Raw genomic sequence first — 6361 nt, 5'->3', positions numbered from 1 at the left:
CATTATTTGTTTAATTAAAAATACTTAATATTACTTGAGGTGTACGGTCTTAGACACAAAAGGTACTCTCTTTGCTAGTAAATTTTACTCAAAACTACCTTTGAATCTACTTAACAATCCATATAAATATACCCACCTTTCAGGATTGTTTAACTAGTTTTCCTTTACTTCATTTGGAGCAATTTATAAGTAATATATACATGAGATTTAAGCTACCACCTACACCACTTTTCTAATATGATTTCTTTAAGATGACCTTCTTTTAATTAAATGAAGTTAACTGAACACATCTTTTACAAAACATTCTTTCAAACCAGAACACCTTTACTACATTTGTAGTTGTTGTACTTGTTGTATTGTTGTACTTGCCAGCCACATTGAATGAAAATATAAATGGCAGAGGGGCCATTTATATATGTGGTCATCAAAAGGAAGGACATACTTGATCACGGTGCACAAAAATACAACACATCCACAGGTTGATGAACCTGTGAAATAAATTAAACATTTCATAACTAAACAAAAGACCTGGCTTTGATTCTCTGTTGCATCTCTGTGTGGAGTTTGCATGTTCTCCCCGTGTATGTGTGGGTTTTCTCCGGGTACTCCGGTTTCCTCCCACATTCCAAAAACATGCTAGGTTAATTGGCGACTCCAAATTGTCCATAGGTATGAATGTGAGTGTGAATGGTTATTTGTCTATATGTGCCCTGTGATTGGCTGGCGACCAGTCCAGGGTGTACCCCGCCTCTCGCCCGAAGTCAGCTGGGATAGACTCCAGTACACCCCCACCCTAGTGAGGATAAGCGACATAGAAAATGAATGAATAACTAAACCATATTGGTGTTATTCAACAGCTGTACTGTGATCTTACCTCGTCTAAGCTGTTGAGACCAAATTCTTGAGCGTCAACGTCCTTCAATATTCTGTGAAATGGATCAAGAAATTATTTTAATTATGACAACAATACAAAATCTAAAATCATCACAATGGTTTCAGATTGCGTGCACATTAGTCTAAACTACAAAGCTGCTTGACAATATTTGTTGTTGCTGTTTTTTAAACAAACACTCAAAATCAACTTAGTTTTAAATACAAATATTTATTCATCTGTGTCTTGAAACCTAACCTAAACAAAACTACAACTTTCAAAATAACAACTTATGGGTAAATCTTTTTTTCCTCGCTGTTTACAGACTAACGGGATATTGTTATCCAACTCTTTAAAATCAAACTAAAACTTAACAAAAGGCTAAACTGCCATTTACAGATTCAAATAACCATACACGTATTATTGTAAATGTTACCTTCTCAGTCAGGCGTCTTTGTTGGTGCAGGCTGTTGCTTTACTAATATGTCAAATTAAAACAAACCTTTATTTGGTTATACTTGGATCATTGGTAGAACACTGATGACACATTGTTCCCATAAAATATTCTTGACATTAAAATGACCACAGATGCGGTAAGCTAACCTGGCTCCAAAATTTCTAATCCTTCCAGGCAGGTTTAAGTCATTATTGATATTTATTTTCAGGGCCTGAAATTTTGCAATTCAGTTCCTATGTTTCCACTTTTTGGTCAATGGAAACAAAAACTCCCGCTCCCCCACGGTATCCACAAGACCCAGGTCGCTAGCATACTTCAACAAATGTTTAAGCTACACGCCGTTCCCACGGCTTAAAGGACACTGCTGCTGCGCGACCGCCAAAATAATCAAATAACATATATGACGAATGAATCCTTAAAGATTTAATAAACATAAAAATCTCCTGTTCTGCAACCGAAAACACCTCCACAAAGCTTGCAGTCGATAGCTAGCTAGCTAGCAGGCTAAAGGGTAAGCTAATGCTAACGTCAAGTATTTCACATTATAACACTGACTTAAACAGATGAGGAAAGGTGACAGAAAAAAGTCAGAAAAACACATGACATACCCATATGGCTCCACATCGATTCATTTTCTTGTTAAACGACTGTCCATGTCATCTTCCACCGTCTTCCCGTCAAAACATGGCGCCCTCAAAACTTTGCCTCGGGAAGTCTGACTGCAAACGACCCTCAGACGCATGCGCAAAATGGCCACAAGGTGGCCAGGTTCACTGCTATTACCCAAGTATATTTTACTATCTGGTATTAAGGTTGGAAAATCAATACATTAGTTATGTAAATATTACTTGGTGTCAGTGATCAGATTTACATATAAATGTGAGGATACAAAGTTACACAAGAGTGAGATTTTAGAATAAAAGAAGTGAAATAATAAATCCTTGTAAAATTAAAATTCATATTTGAGGTAATAATTACAGGGCCAAAAAATCTTTTTTTCAGTGTATATATACACATATAAGATATATATATATATATGAATTCATTCATTCATTCATTTTCTACCGCTTAACCTCACAAGGGTCACGGGGGTGCTGGAGCCTATCCCAGCTGTCTTCGGGCGAGAGGCGGGCTACACCCTGGACTGGTGGCCAGCCAATCACAGGGCACATATAGACAAACAACCATTCACACTCACATTCATACCTATGGACAATTTGGAGTCACCAATTAACCTAGCATGTTTTTGGAATGTGGGAGGAAACCGGAGTACCCGGAGAAAACCAATGGCCAATTAACCTAGCATAATCATAATAATCTAATCATATAATCATAATATTTTTCTAAACAGATGAAGTTTAAGATATATATTATATATATATTTAAAATATAACAAAGAAAGAACTAAACACAGAACAGAAAAAATGTAATCTGAAAATATGGATTATCTACATTACTTCTTTATATAATTTATTTATTATACTTTTCATATACAATATTTTAGCTTAAAATATCAATATATTGTATTAAAATTTATTACAATTCGGCAGAACAATTCGCAGGCCTCACAGCTAGGAGACCCGAGTTCGATTCCACTGTCAGCCATCTCTGTGTGGAGTTTGCATGTTCTCCCCGTGCATGCGTAGGTTTTCTCCGGGTACTCCGGTTTCCTCCCACATTCCAAGATGGCCACTCCAAAGGTATCCATAGGTATGAATGTGAGTGTGAATGGTTGTTTGTCTATATGTGCCCTGGGATTGGCTGGCCACCAGTCCTCTCGTCCGAAGACAGCTGGGATAGGCTCCAACACCCTGTGACCCTCATGAGGATAACCGGTAGAAAATTAAAATGTATTACAATTCATTTAAAAGTATAAAACGTGTACATATTGTATATTATGATTATTATTATGACTATATTTGAATATACGGTATTAGTATGTATGTTGTGTAAAGGCCGATATGTCCAGGGTGTCTGCTGGGATAGGCTCCAGCATGACCACCCATTTGGTGTCCCCCCCCACTTACTGACTCCCCCTGCCGCTGAAGCACTCACTGTGGTCCTGACTGTGCGCATGCGTGCGCACAATTGAGCTGTCCGTTTAACGCAACTTTTTAAAAGTGGAATGGCGTCACCAGCACGCATAGCGGTGCCACTAAACAAGCATCCGTGTTGCGTTCACTGTGTTCGAACACCACAGCCACCTGCAAGGTTCGTGAGTGCGCCTCCCCGGCTGCTCGCTCGTCGTGCGCGCCCAAGTTGGCGCACGGAGTTTGAGCTTAAATGCCCCCAAAAGAAGACAAGTTATCATCTGAAGAGCTGCGCGCAGACAAAAGCCGACCGCCTTTGCGCCATATGCCGACTGATCACAGCCGTCCGGCTTTTATTGAAGCCAAAAAGTGTTCTTTTAAAAGTTGGAAAGGCTCCTTTTATGCCAGTTAGATGGAGCACTTGCGCGCACCGGCAGCAGAGCATGTTTGTCCGCTTTTCTTTCTTTGAGGAGGCTGCAGCGAGGTTTCACTCCCGCATCAGCTCTTCATCAGCCGGCTTTGTTCTCTGTGAAAGTAATCAAAGAAATGACAATTTTTCCATCAGCTGAAGACCCTCGGACAAGAGCCCTCCACATTTGGCAAAAATCGGGAGGCGGTCATTCATCCTTGTCACTCCGCACCTGTGCGCCCGCATTCAGGGCATACAAACCTTTGCCTATTAACATGAATTATTCACAAACAACACAAAGGCTGAAACAGAGCAGGTTGAAGTCTGTTTATGCCTGTAAAATGTTTTATTCCTCTGAAGATGTGCCCGAAAGCTGCCCGGCTCGCAAGTCTCTTTCAGCCTTGAAGGAGCTCTACACTGTGGAGCATCTGCTTCATGTTGCGGATGAAAAATATGACACAAAAAAAACCAAGAGTTTAGCAAGGGGATTAATAATGGATGATCAAGGCGGGAGACAATGCTGGAGACAGCCGGTTGGAAGACAGTTCGCTCTCTTGTGCCGAGAGCACCAGGTGATGGCAAGAAAAACGCCCCTTTGAGGAAGAAGGAGAATACACAATCCTCCTCCTTTCTCTCCTTGAGAAAATGGCACACATAAATTTGATTGTCTTATGGAGAAAAAAGACCTTGCTGTTAATTGGCTGGGGCCGCACAAAACAAACGCAAAGACGTGTCGCGCCTGGCTGCCTGGCTGGTTGGTTGTCTGGCTGGCTGGCCGGGCCGGCGCTGCGTGCGCTTTGAGGCCGGTGTCACGTCATTGAAACCGTGTTTTATTCTCGCAAAAACGTCAAAGCTTTACAGTCGCCATATTGTGCCCTGCACAAAGGCTAATGGAGCATTAAAGACGTGGAAAAAAGCCGTGCCAACCCGTCTCGAAGACTCTTTGCTTGTTTTGTTTTTTTTTTGGGCAGCTGCGATTCGCAGACGCAAAGTTAAAGCGACCAGGTGCATCCTGGGAACACTCAGGCGGACCTGCTGCGGGGTCATAAAGATGCCCGGGAAATGGAGAGGTCAGCAGAAGAGGATTGACGGGGCCCCCCCACATGACACACCTCCACCAATAACCCCCCAACACCTCCCACCCCCTCTCCTCTGCACACACTGGTTGGCCGTTCAATGCATCAAATATTCCAAGTGTCACCTTAACTATACTTCCGTTTTGAAAAAACATGAAAAAACATTGCAATATTACGACTAAAGTTGCAATTATTTTTATTATAATGTCATAATGTGACAAGGAGTACAGCAAAATTACACTGGAGTCATATTTATTGATTTTTTATTTATTTATTCCTGTTAAAAGTTAATTGTAGAAATTCAATAAAATAGTTGTAGTATGACTAAAAAGTCGTACTTTTTTAAATAAGTTGACATTTGAGATTAAAACCGTAATTTCAGATACAGAAATCTTCAATATGACAATGAGCAGTGGGGACAATGTTGGAATGTTAAGACAATATAGTGGTAATACTGTCATATTTCATATCATATTGTAATTTTACAAGGTGAAATCATAATGTTGCAATAAAGTGTTTTTTTTTTACAAAATAAGTTAAAGTTAAGTTTTTTAGTAATTTTGCCCATCATTCCTAATCCTTATGTGAAACATGAACACATATTTATTTCCCTTTTCTGTGCTTTATAACACATGAAAACTAGTTAATTTCAGCTAGCTGACAATGCTGTCATTGGGATACACCTATTTCCACTATGAAGCCCTCTAAAAAAAACTCTTCCAACGTTGCATGTTTGATATCCATGCTGTGATCATGCATTAACACGTACACTGGTGATAACATGGAATAGCTGCAGTATCTTGCCATATTTTCATTATTTAAAACACTATCAAAACTTATTTTCTCTGTGCATTGATACTAGCTAGCTAACACGACACTTCACTAACTGCTAGTCTCAGCATCATTCACAGACGAAAAAGTGGATAGCTAGCTCTCCATTTGGCTACAAAGACTCAAAAAGATACTAGTTTGCCGTCAGCATTTTTGACCTGAGGACTGGAGGTCTTGTGCTGGAAGACACAGCCATCCCAAGAAGCTGTGTATCAATGCACCTCAAAAGAAGTTTCGGTGGTGTTTTGAATAATCCAAGTAGGACAAGATACTGCAACTATATTCCATGTTATCATCAGTGTACGTGTTAATTCATGGTCACAGCAAGGATATCAAACCATGCAACCTTGGTAGATGGCTTCATAGTGGAAATAGGTGCATCCAGATGACAGCATTGTCAGCTACTAGCTGAAATTAACACATACGAAGGAGTATTATCCACTGCATTAGCTGGCATTAGACTGATTAACACAATTGGTTTTGTTTTAAGAAAAGTGATAGGACGACCCTTCCCCTGACATGGAAGGGATGTTGCAGGCAATCCTCACGAAGGTCGCGGGGCGTGCTGGAGCCTATCCCAGCTGTCTTGGGGCGAGAGGTGGGCTCCACCCTGGACTGGTGGCCAGCCAATCACAGGGCACATATAGAGTGGCCAATTAACCTAGCATGTTTTTGGAATGTGGGAGG

At 40.5% G+C, this 6361-nt stretch overlaps 1 long non-coding RNA gene across 1 annotated transcript; it reads right to left on the bottom strand.

Moving 5' to 3' along the window:
- Positions 1-400: 400 nt before the first annotated feature.
- On the bottom strand, positions 401-2051 carry LOC144901281 (uncharacterized). The gene is made up of 3 exons (XR_013629438.1): positions 1937-2051; positions 875-926; positions 401-793 (listed from the first exon to the last, which is right to left on the bottom strand). It is a non-coding gene; the product is annotated as an uncharacterized LOC144901281 (long non-coding RNA).
- Positions 2052-6361: the final 4310 nt, after the last annotated feature.

The sequence above is a fragment of the Doryrhamphus excisus genome, linkage group LG11 (genome assembly GCF_037039965.1).
Source record: "Doryrhamphus excisus strain RoL-2023G ecotype Guam linkage group LG11, RoL_Dexc_Guam_v1.1, whole genome shotgun sequence".
Classification (NCBI taxonomy): domain Eukaryota; kingdom Metazoa; phylum Chordata; class Actinopteri; order Syngnathiformes; family Syngnathidae; genus Doryrhamphus; species Doryrhamphus excisus.
Note: the sequence above shows the minus strand (reverse complement) of the source record. Positions and strands in the feature narration are given on the sequence as shown.